Consider the following 22,247-nt stretch of genomic DNA (forward strand, 5'->3'; position numbering starts at 1 on the left):
ACCTTTGTACTTCCCACTCATCTTTATTCAAACATCTATCATGTTTTGTTTCCCAGTGCAGTACAGTTGTTTTCCAATTTATATGAAAGAGCCTCTGATAAAAAAAAATCACATTTTTGTCCTTGTAGCAGAACTTTTTTTTTTTTTCTCAAGGCTGTAAACTTAGCCTAACATTTATTTTCTCAAAACAGTGCAAAATAGTTCTGTTCAAAACTGTGATATTGCTCTCTACAGCAATACCCAATTTAAAAAGAGAAAAAAGAACACCACTTTTCCTGCAGTTTTAATACATTTGATACATACTTCTAAGTGTTTTGGAAGAGGGAAATATTTAATACAAAATTATTTTACCACTGGGGATTTCAGGGTTCAAAATTTGTGGATGCATTTGGTCATTATCCACATCCAAAGCTATGAAATGATACAATACTTTCCTTGAGATGTTGTGATACTCTTTTTTTAATGAATAGCAAAAGTGGTAGGAGCCCTGTGCCTGGCGTGACTAAAAGCTGATAGTTGCATCTCACTTGTATCTGTCTTTCATTTCCGAAGTGCTAATTTTAACCAAAAAGGACACAAGGGACGAATTTTTATACACTAGCCTAGTGTTCACGGAAGGAAGTGCACGCCACATAAGTAAGGAGGCATTTGCTACAATTAACAGGTTGCTGGCTACACACACGGTATGTGCAGGATTAGATATGAATTCCTTGGGACACTGTTGTAATTATGTTTAACAATGTTGGGTTTTTGCAGCTTGCACTGCACTGTACGTTGTTGGGAACACCTTATGCTAGACACCTACAAGCAGGACTGAAGTGTCTTGGTCCTGGGCAGCATGTATTTTAAAGGATAATACTTTGCTCAGCGTGCTTTGTGGGAGTTACACAGACTGCCTAAAGTGAAGGATGACATTGTGCCTAGTTTAGACACGGTGCAGTAGCACAGCAACTTCTAGAAAGCAGCCTAGCCTAGTGCTGGCATAAGCAGAATTACCATTTGTGCTTTGACCAACACAAAACCCAGGCACATTTCACAGAAATACCTTGACAAGTTGCACTAATGGTTAGAAATATTATTTATACTATTTGTTGTTGAATTGGGAAGAGATGAAAATGCTTTTCTTTTGCCAATAGAGAGCAGTTTAAGAGCCCTTTTGAGGTGCAACGAAATTACATCTACTGCAGATAGTACTAGACCGGGCAAGAGGTCCTTCACTGTCTACTAGCACTTGGGACATCACTAACAATCTCATGGAAAAACTTTTTTACTGATAAATGGTTAATAACTAACTGGAAAAAATTACAGTTTTCTTAGAGAATAAAAAATGTCTCAAGCCTTGAAAGATTGCACTATCTATTTTGTAATTCAACTTAGAACAGCTCCCCTGATGTTCCACATTGTTGAGCTAAATGCTAAAATTCAGAACTGTTACATTAAACATATGTAATAGGATTGCCTTCTGAACGTAGGAGGAATCCAGGCAGAAAGCCCCACAGGAATTCAGTTATTTCATCTATATTGTGCTGCAGGACTTAAAGGGCATGCTTTACACTTTATGAAAAGTAAAAGGATTTTTATTTCTCTACAGTAAAAACAGAGTCAAATGGACAATGGCTGTTACGATTTTCAGCCTAACTTTGAAAAGATTAGAGTAGAGAGAGAGTGCTATGTTTTCCAGGATCATGACTTTTTTTCTCGTATTTGTTGTGTCTGATCTTACTATTGCTGGAATACGTTCAGTCTGTACCCAAGGTTTTGTTGTTTTCACTTAACCACTTGGTGTATGGAACAGTATCAGCCTTCGCACTTTCCAAACACAAGCCATTTTTCAACAGGTCAAAAATTATCTTGAAGTTGCAGCTGCAAATCTTCACCTCATTGAGTTTTTCTATCGCTTTTCCAGACGTTAACTCTGCCCAAACCACAGTCTGTCATTAGGATCACTGAGATTCCAGTCTGGGTGGAAACTGGGGTAGCAGCATGAAATAAAAACTGCAAAGCGTAGGGACCTTCGGAAGACATCAACTTTCATGAATGCCTTGAAAGTTGTATCAATAACAGCTTGTGAAAAATCTGCTTGCAGCAAAGCAATGTGGTAGCTAATCTTGCGATGGCTTGCTCAGGAATGCATGGTTTATTATTAAAGTAATCTTTTAAGATTTTATTGGAATGTGCTTCCACAGTGGTGTCGCTGCCTTTGTGGGCTTTACTCTGTGTGTGTCATCTTGTCCATAATTAAACTTTTCACTGACAGACCTGGGACTTTTTTTCCTTAAACCTCCCACTTTGAATGCTGGAATTTCATCTGAACTTTAAATACCACCTTGGAATTTGCCATAAGGTAAACTGTCTGCTCTTGTACACTTCCCTGCACTGCTACAGATGTTGCAGACACATTATAAGTGACTGAATCTAAGAGGACTTGCAAACTTGTCTCTTAGTGTAAAAAAAAAAAGCTGACAGGAATGTAGTAGTTATTCAGATGCTTCAGTTGTCCCTAGAGAATTCCCACTTCAGAATATGTGGGAATAAAAATTAATGGAAAACTGGCCTAGAAAGTACATTTTCAGTGAAACTTCACTGTTGTCACCTGGAGAAGGCAAAGTATGTCAAAGGAAACATGAAGGAAGAATTTGTACTTCAGCCTTTGGACTTCTCAGCCAAGTTTCTCATGTGACTTGGACTTGCTGACCACTTCTTTTTATAAATTCCATTAAAGTCCACAGAATATCTGAAGCAAAAAGCATCCTTGATATTTTAAAATCTTAAATTACAATCTGTAGTTCATTCTAGTATAGCTGTAGGCATATCTCTGGGAAATGCAGTCCACACATTAACAGCCTCAGTACCCAAATGCTGGATCATCAACAGACCTCAAACTTATCTTGGAAATAGTTTCTCCGGGAATCGAGAATAGACTTGAGTAATTATTTAATTGAAGGCTTGTTTGTTGAGGCCCAAGTTTGGATATCTCAGGCTTAGACTGGCAGAGAGATTTAAATTGGTAATATATTCAGCCATTTAGAAGTGATTGAGTAGGAGAATTTTAAGAGCTATTTCCCCTCAGCCAAGGCACAACAGCTCTCAGTCTATGCCTTAACCAGCTGCAGTGCGAGATAAACCCAATTATTTTAGATTGCCTTCAGTGCTATTTGCTAACAATTAAAGCTAACCTCTCTTTCAGCTGATGACTGCTAATATATGGCTGAGAAAAGATGACTTCCCATAGCACTTTACCCTCTGCCATGCTTCAGGCAGGAAGAGATGGTCAATTTCAGGACTGGAAGCTCATGCCTTGCCATTATAGCCTGCAGCTCTGCAGCCCTAAGGTTCTACCATTGCAAAACAACAGACGCACTGTGGAGTTGTTCTGCAATTGGGTTTTTTTTACATATCTCCTCTTGTCTGCAGCCACAGTTTGCCTCAGGCCTGTCTGTGTATGTGTGCTGGCATGGAGGGTAGGCATGCTTTTATGTCACACAACATGATCATGGTGCGCAACTTACGTAGTGCCTCTGTTCCTAGCATGGCTGCGCTTGGCTCAATGGCCAGCCGATTTAGTTGAAGCAGAAGAGACATTTCCATCACTGAAACCCAGTGCTTGGTCACTGGTGTGGTCAACCAGGACCATGAATTTGTCTGAGCAAAAAAATATGCTGGTAGGCAATATCATGTCATTTGAAAGAGTACGCTGCCCCCACCATGTTAAATAAATAAACACAGTATTTTGTTTGGCAGCCGTCAAGGTGAAGAGAGGCCAATACCCAAGCCATGTTCTCTGACTGTGACTCTGTAAATAGTGGCAGGCCACCACTTTCTGTCTTGAAGGAAGAGTGGCCCAGATGACAGTGCATGTGCACATACATTCCTGCATACAGGAAGGGATTTTGGCCACAGTGTGCTTCTTCCCTGGAGAGGTGCTATGTCCAGAAGAGAGGGAGAATTTCAGATGCATCCCTCTTGGCAGTGTTTCATGTTGGCTGGCTGTAGCTCCTTCTGTTTGTGCACGTTATATATTCTGTCTCTTGTTTTTTGAGTCCACAGCTGGCGCCTGACTTTTGGGCTTCATAATATTTAGCATCCAAACATGTGAGCCTCTTCTGGGGTCTGTTCCATCATTCCTAACCTTTACAGATTGTTAACTGGAGTTTGACAGTTGACCTGCTTAGCTGTGTTTGCAAATTCTGCTAAAAATGCCTTGATTTTTAGAAGTCTAAATAGTTTTATAAACCTAGTCTTACTCATTTCAGTTAATTGAAACCTGTCTTTGGTGTGCTGCACAATTCCCTGTCTATCTGTGTCAAGATGAAAGCTTGTCCTTAACCCTTGTGATATGTAAGGTTGCATAAATCACAGAGTGTACACAATTTGGATCTAAGCAAATCCAGATGAATGTATTAAAACCCATAGAATCTTATTTGATATAACATAATCAGGTGTAGACATCCATGCCAATATGGGTTCGTTCTATTGCATTTTCAAAGATTGTCTCTGTAGTTATAAAGTAGATACATTCAGCAGAAGGGAATCTGAGATAATATAACTTCTGAAATTCTAAGAATTAAGCCTCACCTTTGAATTTGGCCAAGTAAACGAGTACATAACTAAGGAGCCAAAATAGTATAAGCTAGTGCCCCAAAGGTGTCAGCTACATCTACAGGAGATTCTGACATTAGCTTTGTGTTTAACTCAGAAACAGTCAAAGCCAGGAAACAACGCTGTTGGGATCAGTCATCCAGAAGAAGAAACACACACAGTTCTTTCTTCTATTGTCTGTAAAAAAGCTACTTTGGTTACAGCCTTTCTGTGTTCATGTACTTTCAGAAATCTTCCTCAAATGGTGTTTACTATGTATGTTAAGTCATCCTGATTCAGTTAGTGCATCCTAGAGCAGTATACAGCTCTGACTGGCGAGTCCTGGCATATCTGTGTAACAATACTTTTTGGATGACTCTCTTTTTTGAGAGTTTTGATTTGAACAGTTTTGTTTATCTGCTCATCTTCTTTCTCTTAGCCCATATACCTTGTTCCTCTGAGTTAGAAACACCTAACATAGTGGATGGTATTTTGGATGTTTTCTGTGGAGCTCCAATTCCATCTGAAAATAGAACATAACATTGGTATTTTGTATTCACAGAGCCCTTCATAAGTAAATTGCTTTTATTGCCAGAACTTAGATAGAGAGGGGTTCAGACTAACTTCATATTCAAAGTGGGCTTAGAGCTCACGTCTTCTATGCAAATACTGAAATTAATCTGCTTGAGCCAAGGCTTTCACTTGTTTGCTAACAGTGCCCTGGGTAAATTGTGTTCTTCCATACTCTTAATCCCATTAACATCCTTGAGGTAACAGAGGTGTTAACTTGTAGAAAATTAATAATACATTTACGGTATTTAGATGTTGCCTCTTCCTTTTTGTTGTTCTTTAGTTTGTCAGTGTCTGGCATCAGCTTATCAAACGCCAGCTTTTTACCAGCCTTCATGAGCAGACTCATCTCCACATCAACGACACGTGCACATTCAGAGACCATCTGCACTGACCTATCTCTTCCCATGTATGTGTCATTTCATTTATTCTAAAATTTACAAAATTTGGCTAATAATATTTTTTTTCAAGTTGACCCAACCTTACTGCCATCTGAATTTTTTTATATTTCACCCAGAGTTAATATCTTTGGGTTTAGTTTACAGAAAGGGACATAGATGATCATTATGCAAACTTCTATTACATGTTCCTGACCTATAGCAGAAAATGATGGCTCACCTTTGTGATGCTTTGCCTATGAGGGGAAAACTGTGATCTTTTTTGTTCTTTTAATTGATCCTAATTTTGTGGGAGCCCGTGTGGGCCATGAAGATCCAGGCTTGACAATACTGGGTTCAGAAGACAAGAAATAGAATAGGTCAATATGATTGCTGTCAAATGTGCAGGCTCCACAGCCTCATTTCACTAGGTCACCTCATTCTTTCCATTTTGTAGGCTGAAAGTCTGAAACGAACAGGTCTTTTATGACTTGTCTTCAGGGTACTGGGCTTTAACAGCCCAAGACGATTCCTGTTTTATTTGAAATGTTTTTACAGGGCAAGGGGTAATGGCCTTAAGCTGAAAAAGGGTAGATTTAGATTGGATATTAGGAAGAAATTCTTCACTATGAGGCACTGTCACAGGTTGCCCAGAGAGGTTGTGGATGCCCCATCCCTGGAAGTGTTCAAGGCCAGGTTGGATGGGGCTTTGGGCAACCTGCTCTAGTGGGGGGTGTTCCTGTCCAACTAGATGATCTTTGAGGTCCCTTCCAACCCAAACCATTCTGTGATTCTATGATCTTAGACACCTGAGGTCTTTGAGCTTTGACTCTCACTTTGTGGCTTTGACCATGTCAGTTTGCCTTTGCTTTACTCAGACTGGTAGGAAAGTTGGGGCAAAGCCATTTTCTGAGTTCAAACTAAATAAAGTTTGTAGGGTGCTTGTAAGATCAGCATCAGGATATGACTCTTACTTCTCAGACTTTGCTTATTCCTCTAAACTTCCTGTTTGCTAATGGTTTTTTCATAAAAAGCTTCCTCCTGCTTCTTTTCAGTGTTTGATATTTTAAAAAGTCGAATTAGACTTTGTGATTCCCTTTGTCATAACTGATATAAAAGACTGTTAAAAGACAATTGCAATGTCATAAAATGATTATGATTTGACAAATCTGAGAACATTCAAATTTGATTGCCTCTCTCCAGCTGTCGCATTCCAAGCATCTCCAGCAGGAAGATAAGAACACACTGTTAGTATTAGGAGACAAATGGTTTGTAAAATGGATTCAGGATTTTCCTAGTAAATGCAAGTTATTAGACTACTGCTTTATGAAAAAAATTTGGATTTTTGATAAACAGTGTAAAATATTACAGAAACATGAAACAAATTCATCTACATAAATCTGACTATAAAAATGTATAAGGTTTAACACAATTTGCTTCTGCTTGGGAAAATGATTACCACATATACTGTAGCTCATGCTGAGGAAGTGATGCTATAGGCCATAAACTACTATATCAATGATGTCTCCGCAGTGCATGGCACTAAATACTCAGAAGACAGCTTTGTTTTCTATAACTTGGCTTAGAGGTAAATACAAAGATCATGGTAGACTTATTTTCTGTACTAATAGCCACAGAATTCCTCACAAAAAAGTTTGCTGGCAAGAAGCCTTACTTTCCTTAACCCCCTGCCCATACTTGCTTCAATCGGAGCTGACAGAAGTTATATTTTTTAAGAGGGGGCATCTATCCAAGTTCTGTCACATCCTATCACGTAGCAGTATATAAAACTGATTCGCTAGTATGAGAAGCCCTCTTTTTCTTTAGGCTGCCTTTGTTTAAAATATAAATTACTGAAATAGCCCAGGAACAATCCTTGTGTTATAGTGTTTGGTAAAAATGTGGCTTCCTTTTATTTTAGTTTTCTGTTAGGAATGTTCCTTTAAGGGTTACTATAGCAATGCAAGCTGCTATTGAGACTGTAAACATTAATGATGACTTGGAGGTTGACACCCTGCAAAAACATTTCGGTCAAAGTAAGACTTCCAGCAGCACTGCCATAATATGCAACTTCTACTGAGAACAGCAGGATTCAGAGTTTTTTTAAGAAAATAGTCTATATACTAGACAGCAAAACTGCAATGAAAATAATATACTCTGATTTTGCAACAAACCAAAATTCCCATTTCAGCATATTCTAATGCCATATTTGTTATATTTTGGGAGGTCTGTCAGGCCACTTTTAAAGCAACATTTGCCTGCCAAGTCCAAATTGGCTCTACATCTCTCTGGAATCTTTTGTTGCAACTTTTGTTGCTATTGTTATTGTTGCCTTTCTTTTACAAATGCAATAAAAATATGTGCTAGGTTACATGTGACCATGGATATAATTTATCATGCAGGAAGCACAGAAACAAAACAACCACCAACCCAAACAGATGCTCATAGGATATTTTGAGAGCGCAAAATCGAAATTTGGGCTTCTCTCCAAATTTGGGAGCTTTAAAATAGAAAAGGAAAACCACAGGTTTGTGTCTCTAACACATTTTCTGATTGGTTTTCACAAATACAGTTTGTAACCTAGGCTGAAGAATGCTGTCTTCAGTTGCTGCTTACAGGGAAGGACACTTCAGTATAATATCAATACCTGTATCTGTATTTAATGTTCACTAATGCACAGCTCCTTTGGGAAGTAACAGAGTAGTAGTTAACAAAGCTGAGAAAGAAGACAAATGATTTTAGGGACTCATGGCTATTTAATTTTCTCTTCCTGATGTAATATAATATTTGGGCTTATTTTACATCTTATTTTAGGAACCTAGCACAAGTAGAAATTTATTTAACTAAAATTGCCAAATCAAAAAGGCACAAGCCAAGACAAATTTGTAAAATATTCATCTCCCAGGAGCATTGCTTCCGCAGAGGCCAAAGACACTGGTGGTGAGCTGGATCTTTCCCGCCCTCTTGCTGTGGCACACTGGAGTCCTTGTGGCTTTTGGTCTTTCACACTATAGGTTGTAGGCTTGTTATGGGGTGTTGGGAAGTATTTTGTGGTTTGTGGGGACCCTTCTGGACTAAAGAGGTCTTTTACATTGTTGTCTGTGACTGTAGGAGCCTGGACTTATGGTCTTCTCCAGCACTGTGATTCCAGAAACTTTGTTTTCATTTGCAACAGAGTTGATCTCAAGGCTGGACTGTGTTCCCCTGCTGAGGTGCTATGCGTGGACTCTTGTAAACACAGCAACCACTAATTTTCTGACTACTTCTGCACTGCCCTTTCACAAAACTCCATGTAGGGACTGTGACACTTCAGCCTTCGAGAATCCCCAAATCTGGATGATACAAAGTGTTTAGCTTTGGTTATGGGCTAAAAAATTGAACAATTTCAGATTTTAAATAACTATTTTTTAATCCCTTTTCAAGGACATACCCATAATTATTAAAAATTCCCAAAGTAAACAAATATAAAAAATTTGTAAACAACAAATAAATGTTTGTCTTCCACTGATTTCTTACATTGAGTTGTCATCTGACGTCAAGCCATCTGAGCCAAGTGCAAATACCCATAGCCCCTGTTCTCAAGATCTCTCAAAGCCACTTGTGAATCAGAGCATGGGAGGTGATGAAGGGCACCAAGAGTTTGCTGCAAGTGTCCCACACAGAACACACCTTGTTTTAGTGACAGGACAGAGATTTTTAAGCATGTACATCTTCTGCAAGGATGAAATGTTTCCATAATTCAGACAAACCTGACAATCAGAATTTGAAAACTCACAGGAAGACAACTTGGAGTCTACTGATATAGCTCCTGTAAGGAACATTGTTTAAGTATGCAGGTTGACACAGGGGTGATACTGCACATTAATGTTCCAGATGGGTGTTACAAGGGCCACAGTAAGAATGGCTCTGTTACCTGGCTGATATGAACTATGTCTTCAGCTAATCCTACCAGTCCCCATTTTGAACCTATATAGCCCATGCTAGAGGGAGATCTTCCCCCATTGCCCATACACACCTTGCTGTGTACTGCTTCAAAGGAGGCAGCAACTGCATACCATAATGCCCTGTTTCCATCTCTCCCCCCTTTTTGCATTATCTTTGCAGCCTTCTCTAAATATGTCCTTAAATGTTTCATACTACATTCAAACAATCTGGATACAGGACAGCAATAGCTCTTAGAAGTTATCTAGCTACTTGCCACTTAAACTTTTACAGGCTATACTGACCACATGGTCTGTTTTGAGCTTAGAAAACACCTTCCATGTCAGTTTCCATGCTTGTCTCATAAGTTTCATGGGCTTTGTGTATTATTCTTAACAAAAAGCATCAGTGGAAAAAATTGTTTTGAAACACAAATTTTTAATATTGCTGGTTTTAATTTTTTGTGTTGGTTGAGAGCTCTTCTCCTGTTGTCTGGAAAATGAACGTAACTATTATAGGAAAAAAGTAGCCAGGGAATAGTAAACTAGTAATATAAATTATGAGGAATGCATGCATCTACTTACTTCTAGGAACAGAGTACTCTCTGAAAGGTACCCGCCAAAAGCTAGCACGTCTGTCTAGTGCAGTTGTGCGCTGGTGTGTTAAACATCTTTCTGTAGATTTTCAGCAAATTCAGGATATAGTTTGGGGTTCAGTGGGGACATTACATGGAAATAGCCTCTGCATCTATTCACATTTCTACCTGTTTACCAATGACAGATGCTGTGCTGGTGACGTTGTGATTCCAAGCTTCTGTGACATAACAGAAATGCAAAACTATTGCAGCCTGGCAGGACCCCAGGGTCTGCTCCTGTGCCCCCATTGGTATTACCCTGCATAGCCCAGGCTGCCAAGTGTGGGGACCAATAATGACAAAAAGAAAGCCCTCAGTGATAGCTGCCAGAAACCTGCCAGGGTGCTGAGTGCAACAACTGGTGCTGTAAATTTTTTCTCCCATCCTAGGAAGCTGTGTTCGAGGTCAGCTTTGATACGGCACAGCTGCGTAACCTTGGATTGAGCTTCTGTGAAAACAGGTGATAGTCAGAAGTCTCGTCTGGGGCGGCTCTCAGCTTGGGAGCCGTGTTCAGGACCAGGCCCTTGCTCTCGGTCCTCATCTGAGCTACACTGCAGGTGTGCTGGGCTGGCCCGTGTGCTCTCCTGATCCTCACCTTGCCTCGCCACTCTGATTTTTTGGCTTGACCTCAGACCTGCCTCATCCCTACAGATGTGTCCAGCAGTCCGTGGGCCATGGCTGACCCCAGCTGCTGCCACTGGACCTGCTTTGTCCATCTTGTTTGGGCGCTGTGGGAATGGGACCCTGTCACGAGGCCACGCTTCTGCCTGCCTTGCCATCCTCTCAGCTCCCCGCCTGCCCTCCCTCGCAGAGCAGCCCCACTATCATATCTCCCTGATAAAACTATAGGGATGTGTAAAAGTGGTATGATATTTGGATTTGCATATGTGGTTCATGGGTTTTTTTGTCATGAGTTTCACAATTCAAAATACAGCTCCCATCACAACTCCCTAGCTACCTACGTACCATTTTATTTTGGTAGGGACTAGAAAGTTAAGCAAAGATTGGGACCTCTTGTTGTAGGCAGGATATAACGTGTTTCAAAAAGCCCTGTCATTTGCTGCAAAAAGCCCTGTCATCAGCAATGTACCTCAGTATCCTGAAAACAGGTCCTTAACAGTACAGCTACGTGTGAGCAAATATGAAAGTAGGACTCCTAACATCTCAGTATGCAAAACTGAATAACACGTGACAAGGCAGAACACATGGTACAAATTATGGACAACAAAAATGGTATATGAATGTTGTTCAGATAGGAAAGAAAACTTTCAGTCAGTATAAGGCCAACAGCAGAAGGAAAATTAGAAGAATTAGGAGGCACAGAGAAGGCTAAAATCCACAATACTTGTTATGAGATTTGAAAAGCCATAGGAATGTTATGAGAGAGGACAATACAAGACGCAGGTTATCAGAGCTGCTGTTAAACGGTACAATAACCTCATTGCACCCCTGCAAACTAGGAAGTTATAAACTGCATCCATGTCATAGTATAGCTACATGATCTCAAAATGGACCTGCAATTAAATTCACTTGACATTCAAAGTCATCAAAAGTGGCAGCTTGCATGCATATTTCCATCTGGAAATTTTGTGGTGGCCAGGGATGCTGGAGCAAGCTGAAAACTGAACCTGAGCTACGCTGCAGGTGTGCTGGGACAGCACACTGACTCAGCTGGTGGAAGGTCCTTCTTGAAAGCTACCATTGCTTCTGTCAACTGTGGAGTCCTTATGTCAAATACTATGACTGGTCTCAGTCTAATTCCTAGTAGATACTCCCCAAATTTCTATCAGAATTAGTACTAGTGAGCTGTAGTTCTAGAAGAGATGACACTACAAGAGGACCATGATGATAGCATCGCTCTCCCTGGTGAGGGGGTGATGTACACTTGTAGGTGGTACTAAAGGAACTGAATGTATCTGCTCTGTAGATAATGCACTCTTTGCTGTTTTGCTGTTATCATCTTGGCACTTAGAGAAGCATGAAGTCCAAGCAAAGCTGTGTTTCAAAGAGTATTGGAAGACTTAATTTTATTTGTTGCCTTCTTGCGTGAGGTGACAAAACCATATCAGTTCCCGTCCAGCTTTCTGAAAAGAACATCCAAGTTCAGTGCAGTAAAAATATCCTGGAACCCAATTACCAACTTCTGGGAACAGAAGTTATTAGGGGCTCCTCTGGTTTATATATACAGCATAAAGTTCAGAAGTATAAAGGGTAAGAAAGGGAAGTGTATTATCTATCTAGATTGCAATTTTACACAGTGGAACTGCCTCAAGAGCAGCATCCCATGTCTTGCACCTTGCCTGCTTCTACTTGGGTGTCAGGATGGAAAAGCAAGATCCTTTACTACATGTGTTAGGTGATTTTGCCGTTGCTCTAGCCCATGTCAGAAGTAAAAGAGGAACGGGGAATAATACTTATTTCTTTCCAGTCCACTGACTTGAAAGAAGCAGTTCCACTCCTCCACTACGGTCCAAGTCTCTAATAATTAATTATACCAAGGGTACAAGACAAACTCTGGGGCCCCGTGGCTTGTCTTCATGGAGAAGTGAAAGTTAAGTAAGACTCTGTACGTTGATTTTCTGCTAAATCAGTACATAGTCGTGATGAGTGATAGACTTGAATTCTTTTCAAAACCAACACCAAAAAAGTATTGCAATACCACAAAGTATTGTGAAACCATCAAACTAGCTATAATTGGGGTGAGGGAAGGGTGTGGGTAGGGGCAAGGAGGGTTTTTTTCCATTATTTCACTTATTCCACATTATTTCCATGTTCTCAAATCATCCAATTTTGTTGCGGGAGCAGAATTTGCTCTGTGGGACTCCACTACCTGTTTCTCTGGTTTCTGGGGCCCCCACCCAGACCTCCTCAGCACACCTCCCTCCTTGTCCCAGCCCTTCTTCTGGAGGCCATGGATGGTATGTGCATGGCCAAATTTCTCTGGGAGCTGGAGGACCTCTACCAGATAAGGTAATGGAGATGTGTTACCTCCTGCTAGACCTTTCCCACCACATTGCTAGAGTGGAGAAGCCACGTTCAAGGTCCCCCTTGAATGTTTCCGTGCCGCAGTGTGGACAGACCTCAGAATTTGGTCCAAACTAGTTAGATCCCACTCCTGCATATGCAGCTTTATGAATGTGACTAGCCCTGGAAAGTGCAGAGTGACTCGTACCACTTCCAGGACTGAGACTAAAGTTGGTTCATGGAGAAGTGAAAATTGAGTAAGATAACTATGACACAGGGATATTTGTTCATTAACAGTTCAGCGTTACAGCTGTGGCAATATGGGGAACTGAGTGTTGCGAATTTCTGAATCATCTAGCTCGTGAATGCTTTTCTTTCGAGGAGAATTGACTTAGACAATATTGATTGAGGACTGGCTATTTTCAGTGTGTTGCAACTCCTGTTTCTGCTTCTTTTCTGTTTGCCAAAAGGTGCATTCCTAACAGAAAGGGTCCAAATAATGTAACTATATGCTTGGAACTCATATTACTTGAACTGACGTGATTAAGTGCAAGTATGCACGTGTTCATGTGTATGTAGAGAAGTATAGTGCACACACACAGATAATGAAGACAAATTAGTATAGATATACCAGGAAGATGTATTTGATAGTCAATAGAATTTAAATAAGCAGCAGTCATCTCAAATGGGAACTTGTATTCACATAATAGGAAAGCAATTCTTCTAGTGTATATAATTAGTGACTAAAATACAATAGCTAATGAGATTAAATAGACTAACTTGTTTGTAATAAACCAAGATAAATTATAATCAGGGTGTTTCATTTAATTGGATCAGTAGCTGCAATAATGACTTTTAATATGATATTTTATACTAATTTTTTTAACTGTGTTAGCATCCTATGCATCATCTATCAGGGTGATCTTTTATTTGTATGGCAATGAAGATCTAATCTGCATTCAGTTAAGAATACATACACAGAAGTAATTGACATACTCTGAGGAAATCCTTCTATAATCTGATGTAATTGGAAAACAATGCAGAACTTTCATACATGGACCTCATAAAAATGAATCAGTACATGCTATGGCACAGAAGGATAAAAAACCTCTACAGATTAAAAGTGAGTGAGGTTTGGACAGATGTGGTTATTCTAACTATGGTAGTTGTCAGGGCAAAAAGAATCTCCACTTCTCTGCCAGCACGCTGGTGACCCTCCGTGTTTAAGCAGAAGTTATACTTACAGAGTCCTGCATGTACAGCTTCTGTTGTACAGAGACAGGGTTTAACTGTTTAAGTGTCTCCCTACAAAATCTTTGCAATTAAAGATCAAAGAAAAATTGGCACATAGACTCGTAAAGGAAAGGTTAAAGCCATCTGCAGCCTGGGAAGAAGAGGGGGACCTATTACACATCTGACTCAGCTGGAGGGTGTGCCTAAATGAGCTGTATTCCCTAGAGTAAGGGTGGACTGGTTTATCCATCATGAGCGCAGTAAAGCAGCATTAGCAGGATACCTACTTACCTGTGGCTAGTTCTGGGCTCTGCATGCCTGTGGGAGCTGCTGGAGCCTTCTGCACAGCTTGTGGAGCTTTGCAACAGATGTTGCTATGATAGGAAGGCTTCACATCTTTGGGATTTCTTGGAAATTTGGAGATCTTTTTGAGCTTTCCTCATTTCTCTCTGTATACGATGATAAAACCAGCTGCTTAGACTAGATATTGCAGCAAATCCAACTGCTTTTGCAGGAGGGGGAGGCTCTGTGGATACAATATAAAGGGTGTCTGTCTTGGGTAGCAGAGCTGTAGGGATATTGCTGCCTCATGGGCTTCAGTTTGCAATACTTGGGCTTATTGTCCCTGTGGCAGGGAACTCCATGGCTGGTCTGCAGTTATAAGTGTCAGCACCCATGCAGCACCCCTCTGTGGGCAATGACAGGTAGGAAAATGTCTCATGTAACAGCAGCACAGTGGGTACCTGCAGCTGCACCCGGTCCTACATGTCTCTGTTGATGGCAGGATATGTTGAAAAAAACAGTAATTAATATTTTTAAGACTTGTCATTATTTCTACTGTATAAGGAGGCAGGAATCACATGGCAGAGATGGTATTCTCCTTGTGGGTATCTCTGAAGTACTATCAAAGATTTATCTGCAAGTGCCATGCAGCCAGCATGGTGCTACTCATCAGCTGAGTAGTGTTCAAAAGTAGGCCAGAGAAAGTCTTTGTGAGATAAGTGCAGAAATAAATCCTTATGAATGCAACTGGGTGGATCAGATAATACTTGGGATTATTCCAAAGCTTTCAATTATGTGTCTACAGCTAGATAAACTGTGTCATCTAGGGTGTAGTTTACAAACAGAACAGATAATGCAGTGCTTGACACGAATCTGGGTTAATTAGACTACTACATGCAATTATTTAGCTTACTTAAAGACAATATGATAAGACTCAAATTTGCAACTCATTATTTACTGATGCTAAAAAGCTTTTTTGCCTGAGGAGGTGTTGGCAAGTGCAGATGAAATAGTAGTGTGGAGTCCAGTTTGCTCCATGCAGGCAGGAAGAGTCAAATTCAGACATTCTATATTTAGGTGTAGCTCTCCCTGACTTCAACCAGAACACCCATCACTTGTACAGGGAAGAAATTTTGGCCTCAGTCAAAATGCTATTTGTGAGGCTGAAATGATGTAATTGTTTGGGTATTGGTTTTCTATATTGCATTAAATGAGTCTGCCTGTGCAAATGAGGAACTGTTCATTGTGAATTCACATGGATCATGAGAGATACCATACTCTGTCATCTGGGAAATTGTTAGTGGGTTTGTTTCATTTTAATCCTTAAATTCTTAATTGTAAATGAAGTTAATTCACACTGAAACCACAGCACAGAGCTTCTCTTTGCTTGCTAGAAAACTGTGGATATATTTATTATTCACTAAGGCTTTAGAAGCACAGATACTTGTAGACCAACTCTACATATGTACATTGGGTCAAGGAAGTTGAATATAAACGTGGTGGAGTCAGAGGGCAAAAGTGATGAACTTCCACAGTTAGCTGAGGAGCTTTTACATTCAGGGACAAACTCCATTCCTAGACATGTAGGCTACTCAATATTTAAAAATGTGCATCTCTTGTCATAAAAATATGGGAATTTCTTAATAATCCAGCATTCTTGGGTGTAGAAAAGAGATGGCTGGGGAGATATGCTAGTGGACTACAAAATCATGAAAGGCATGGGAAGGGTGAAAAGGGCCCACTCTTTCTTTCAGTAACGGAACCAGAGAATTTCAAATGAATTGGCAGAAGTAGGCTCAGACAAGAGAAGGTGGTTCTTTACACCACCTTGCCAAAGGATGGTGTGGTAGGCAGGAGCTTGCCTGCGCTCAAGTGATGACTGGCCAAGTTCAGGGCGGAAGAATACAGTACGAGTTACTAAGTATGTGGAAACCACATCCAGCTCAGGGAGATCCTGAAGGGAAAAGCATGGGAAGCTAGGAGACTAGTAATGCCTTTCTTTTGTATTCTTCCTCAGCCATCCAGTTATGGCTACTGTTGGAGATGATAGGCTAACATGAACTTTGGGCTCATTCAGAACTGTGGAGTGGCCAATACAGTGGTAAAAAGAATCCTGGGAATCCGATAAGTCATTTAGAGGACTGTACAATAGAAATAAAAATATAATGAATCACCATTTTTCCTCTACTTGTAAAACATAGGTAAATGTAAAACAGTCTGTGATTTTTTTAAACCATTGGAAAGAAATAAGAAGGGTTTTCTTTTTTTTTTTCTTTTTGAGGAGGAGGCAGTTGGAGAATGCATCTTTTCATGATTTGTGAAGATAGTCTGAAATTTTAGGGGATTTGTTTTGAAAGCTACTTGAGTTTTGCATATGGAAAATGCAGTGGTGTCTCTAGAAGTGTCTCTAGTCTTGCAGACTGCAGAACTGGTGCAGCTTTGGTGTATCTTAAGCCAAACAAGTGAAAGATGGAGGAATTTTAGTGAGAGTCTTCAAAAACTCTTTCCAAAAAGAGAGAATTGGCAGAAAATTTAGGACAACCAACTGAGCACTCAATTTCTGATTTCAGGTATTTAAAAAAATTAAGCAAGACATAAGGGGAACAAACTAAGAAACACAGACATTCCTGTGCCATCACTGTGAACAGTAAAACAGTACAAACTCTGCAAGGCAGGCTTCTTAAATTAATCTCAAATTATCTTAATTTGTAATTTGGAAACTGATTTGACAGGATATAAAAGGTCTGGACTAAAGACAGTCATCTGTTGATTTTGGGTGCACTTGTGCATTTTCTAGAAAACCTCGTGTTAAACTGCTGTAGTTCAAAGTTAAAAGACAGCCAGGGCTTAATCAAGAAAAATATTCAAAGCCATGTCACAGTGCAAAAAAGACAGATTTGAAGATGAACAGAATGAGGTCCCAGTGACTGAGCTCCGGAAGGAAGCCTTTGCACTGCTGCAGATGATGCAGCTAAAAGGAGGATACGCAAAAGAGAGCAAACCAACAAAAAGTCTTATGGGTTGCAAGACAGAAATCAGCTGTTGTGAGATTATCACAGGGAAATGGAGGTGCAGCTCTAACCATCTGTGCACATGACAAGGATACTTTCAACATGTGGGCAGATACGTACCACAAAGAAAAGACACAGGCTGCAGCAGAGCTATTTGTCTTTCTCACTGAAGAGGAAGACAGTAGCAAACAAAAGCCTAGTGAGAAATGAAGTAGATAAAGGGAGAAGCAAATACATTTTGCAAAGTAGAAATACACTGGAAACCATGTAAGCCTTGGCTTACGTTTTGCTTCTCCTTTTGTCAGTTTCCCATCATTTTTCTCTTACTCCTCTACTTTTATTGTTTACATGTCTTTTCTGTCTCATGTGCTATGTCTCTTCAGGTTGTGCAAGCACTTTGTGCACTACTCATTTCCTTTCTTGTATATTTAAAGAGAGTGATTTTTATTTTTGTAATAGTATTTGTAGTAAAGGAAGTAAAAAAAAAATCATGGAGAAACACAAATCTGTGTAGGAAAAGTCATCTCTTTGCCTATGAGAGATGGAAGCTGGATTCTATGTGCTTCTCTTTTACAAATGCCCATGCTGATAAATTTGTTATTGGGACATTGCAATAAAAAGTATCAGGGAAACGAGACATTTCAGGATAACCTGAAATGGAAGAATTACTACTTGCCAGGCATGACCGGTATTGGAGCAGTTACCAGACAAGATGTATTATACAGATTTTGTGGGACACAATGATAAATTCTTCCTGTGAAAAATGTATATAACTGAGTCTCTACTGTTGACCTTTTGTGTAATCCCAATCACTGCATCAGAGAAATCTCAAAGTGCATTGACTAGCTCAACAAACAACACGGTAGTTTTGAGAAGACTCCAGTTCTTTCTCTTCCTTTGCTGAAGATGTCTTTGCATAAGACACATCTATTTGCTCTTTTCCTCCTTACTGTGCATCATCTGCAGTGTTTCTGTCAGACAGAAACATTTGGCAAAGCGGATTGAATTTAAGCAGGATTAAAATGACCTTTGACTGCGGTCTGAGTCCTCTCTGTATCACATACTCTCATCCAAACAGTGACGTTATAGTGCTGAAAAATTGTCTTTCCTATAATAAGTGCAAATAAATACTAACATGCTGCCACTTGTTGAGTCCTCTAGAGAGCAGCTCTCCCTAAAAAGGGAAAGGAATTGGTCTGAAGTGAGAAATGTGTCATTGCCTTAACACAGATGTTTATTGCACATGTGCAGAAATGGAGGGGGCGGGAATGGAAGGGAAAGAAATTGCTGAACTAATCCAAGAATAGCTTGTCCAATATCAGAGGAAGATGATAACATGAGACAGATTTCTCACATTTCCTTATTTGTTATTGTGCAAAAATAACCAAGTGTGATAATCGCCTTTGTACTGACCTCACAGAGAAATTCCTTCAAAAATATTTCCATTCACTCTCCATTCGACATAATGCTTGGAAAATAGATATTGTTTGGATCCAACATTGCTGGGCTGTGTTCAAAATGCCTTAGGCTTTTGCTTAATTAATGCTGTTGTTTTCCAAGGAAGTGAGGTCTGTGCGGGTAATTAGGCCATAGAATAGTTATGTGAAAGGTAAAAGCATTCTACTGAAAGTCAAATTTAGCTCCATAATATAAATATTACAAAGTAAATGAGTTTAGCTGAGGGCAACATTTCTTTAATATACCCATGGGCCAAGTTCTTTGCTGAGTCATAGTGCAACTACTATACATTTAAAATCAACGCAAATTACAAGCTGGAATGAAAATCTCTGGATACTACATGTCAAATTTGACTCAGACGGTATTATATGACAGGGAGTCTACCCAAGCTTGATTCTACCTTCGTAAAGTAGGCATGACCTGACGCAGATACAGATTCAGTATTTAATGGACTGTCCAGTACCCAGCACTTCCAACAGTACTTCTCTTTTGTTTTGTAAGGATTTTAATGATGCATTTTCTGTAAATTCCTTCAATTCTTCATGATTTCATTTTTGGTTTGGAATATTAAGTGGCTGTGTGTATTGTCTGTATTTGGAATAAACCAGAAACAAACGAAAAATGGTTTGGGGACCACAGTACAGGGGTTTATATCCAACACTATGATGCATAAAAATTGGCATAAAGACTTTCTTTCTGCCTTCAGTGCCATGGGATTTAAAGGAAATAGCTTTAATGGGCAGCTGCAAACAATTACTAAACTTTTTAATGGAACTCTACAATGTTACGAATCTGCTCTGCTTCTTCAAAAGTGCTGATTTATATTCTTTGGAAATAATCCCTTCCCTTTGCTTATAAGTAAATCCTGTGTACCCAGTAGAGCTCAAAGACCAAAGACCACTGTTTCTTTCTGCAAGGCTGGGGTTATCAGAAGCTATTCAGATTTTTTCTTAGAGGCAAAGAAAGAAGGAAAGCAAGAAACTGTTTCCCCATATGTTTTCATTTCTGCTCTCTAAAACACATTTCCTATTTTTGCCCGTTTGCTTCAGTGTTCAGAATTTCAAAGCAGTGGAAACTGGCTGCTGGAGCGGGAAAGAGGGAGAGTTGTGTACTTTCAGTAGGAAAATTTCTATTCGTACAAACAACATGGTCCTTTCCACCTGAAAGGAACTGATTGAGAAACACTGTCTCTAAGAGGTCTTCTGATCACTGGGCTGGGGAATCCATGGTTAGGACCGAGTTCACAGAATGATTTGCTGAAAACATTTAACCCCTTACCAAAGTCTGTAAAACCCAGGGTTTGGGAAATGGATCAGGGAACAACAAATCAAAACAAAATAGAAAGATCAGCATAAACTGTCAAGAGATAAAAGTGTTTTGGGGGAACATGAACAGCAGTAGTCTGATTCCTCACAGAGCCATTAATGACTTCGTGAAAGAGAAGAGAGGAACTCACTGCATTCCAGACATGTCTGTAAATATTACACTAGTCTATTTATTACTCAGTGGCCTAAAGTCATATTATATAGACTATTGAAGGTCAGCAATTATAAAGACTCCTAGTCACTTTTTAACTATTTGCTTTTCTTTCATTGCTACAGTAAAAGAGTAACTTAGACTACTGATTAAGCCATGCTAGGCACAAGGGTCTGATAGACCAGAAATGACCACGCCACTAGGGACCGCAGATTGCAAAATGCAGACAGAGAAGGGAATAGGAAATAGAAGAAATAAAGCAGCTTATTAGTGATTCCTTTTTCTTCTCCCAAACCTACTTCTACAGTGGAGCTAGAAAACTTCCCAAATTCTAGATGCAGACCTCGTGTAGACTTTTTCTTTCCTAGCTCTCTCATAGACTTTTTTCCAAACTTCTAGGTTTTATTTTGCTGCAAAAACAAAAACCTTCAAACACATCAAAACCTCATCTTTTTCATGAAGCTTAGATCTTTACATTATGGCTAGTCACACAATACAAAATGATACAGACATAAATACTTCACTATATCACAGGAATACTGAAGTATGGGACTAAAAGCCACCAAATACGCAATCACATAAAGCACCAGCAATCCTTAGGTAGTGCAGATTTTGTGCTTCAACTGATGTGAGTTCACCGTTAAATGGTGATCAACAATGAAGGCCTCTGTATCCTCTTACAAAAATTAATGTAATGATACGCAAAAATACATGAGGACAATAAGACAAGAAGGAATGGGTTTCAGGGTTTCATCACATGGTCTTTTGTGACAAAACAGGTCATACACACAACATATATCACTATTTTCATAGAAAATCAACTTCCTACATCTGGCTTATGTCACACTCCATTTTCAGATGGTGGAAAATAATGACCATCCACCAGAGTTACTTGGGATACCAAAAATCTCGTCTCTAGTTAAGATCATGGAAGATACAGGTATCTGTCCCGCAGTTTGTGCCATCATGTCATTAGTTAATTGTCTGTTTGCATGGGTAAATGACTAGCTTGTGGTAACTATCATCCCCAGTTCTGAAAATCTATGCCCCTGCTTTTAGTTCCAGTATCCAATTAGAGTTCAAAAGTGTGCTCATAGAAAAGAATATAACTTAATTACGAAAGCTGAAAAGCTCACTTAAGATAATTGTTTATTTATGGACACCGTTGTCCCTGATTGGTTGCGGCATAGCAGTTTCCTTTCAGTCAGAATATATGGCATAAATCTATCTGTCTGGATATGTTTGTGGTCTCTTTGATACAGAATCACTTTCAGAAACCTCTGGGATGGATCAGCCATGTCCATACTGCAGCAATGAAAAACTGTTTTAAAGGCACAATGTACCCTCTAGAACTCAGTGTTACACCGTTACTCACTGGGCTAGTCTATATTTGGAGAAATCTTTTTATTATTTCTAATAGAACTGCTTATGCATACAAGACTGATTTATATAGGGCTTTAGAGGTGTGGAATTAGCAAGTTCTTATTCTATAAGGCCAACTAAGAGCTGTATCACATATATAATGTAACAAATAACATAATGTATAGAAAAGGAAAGCATCTCCATTTTTAGAAATGAAATCATCATCTTTGTCTCAACATTTATTTTCCATAGTGCCTCAACTTTGCCCAATCCCATTCATATAGCAGCAGGAGACTAATATCTCATAATAAATAATGGCGAATCCCATCGACATTGTCTCTTAATTTTCATTCATCATGCTTACAGAATGTGGGTATTATT

This window comes from Grus americana, chromosome Z (genome assembly GCF_028858705.1).
Source record: "Grus americana isolate bGruAme1 chromosome Z, bGruAme1.mat, whole genome shotgun sequence".
Classification (NCBI taxonomy): domain Eukaryota; kingdom Metazoa; phylum Chordata; class Aves; order Gruiformes; family Gruidae; genus Grus; species Grus americana.